The sequence below is a fragment of the Geospiza fortis genome, unplaced genomic scaffold, assembly GCF_000277835.1.
Source record: "Geospiza fortis unplaced genomic scaffold, GeoFor_1.0 scaffold114, whole genome shotgun sequence".
NCBI lineage: Eukaryota > Metazoa > Chordata > Aves > Passeriformes > Thraupidae > Geospiza > Geospiza fortis.
This window is the reverse complement of record NW_005054383.1, coordinates 198,251-198,563: the sequence shown is the minus strand read 5'-3', so window position 1 is coordinate 198,563 and position 313 is coordinate 198,251. Positions and strand designations below refer to the sequence as shown.

At 42.8% G+C, this 313-nt stretch overlaps 1 protein-coding gene across 2 annotated transcripts in view; it reads left to right on the top strand.

The window, feature by feature from the left end:
• Positions 1 to 313, top strand: part of CRAMP1 (cramped chromatin regulator homolog 1) — a 46,557-nt gene that overhangs the window by 35,325 nt on the left and 10,919 nt on the right. The window lies entirely within an intron of this gene.

The following is a 313-nucleotide window of genomic DNA, read 5'->3' as shown; positions in this document are numbered from 1 at the left end:
AATTTGGAATAAAATACTTAGATAGGAATTTTTGTTCTGTAGGGTGTAATAATTTGTCTAGATTTTATATTGGGCTTAGCCTAGTACCTGGGATACTGTCTAAATTTTATACAGCATAAGCAATCCACTGCCCATATGTCCTTTTCTGCTGGTACACTCTTGAGTACAGTGGTAGTACAGGTGATCCCCCATGAGAAGCAGCATGAGGCCTGAAGGGTTGTCTTCACTGACAGTATGAGAGCAGCACCAATGGCACAGCAGCACTCACTGTTGCGTGTCCGTGGCAAGACACTGCTTAGCTCACATCACTATT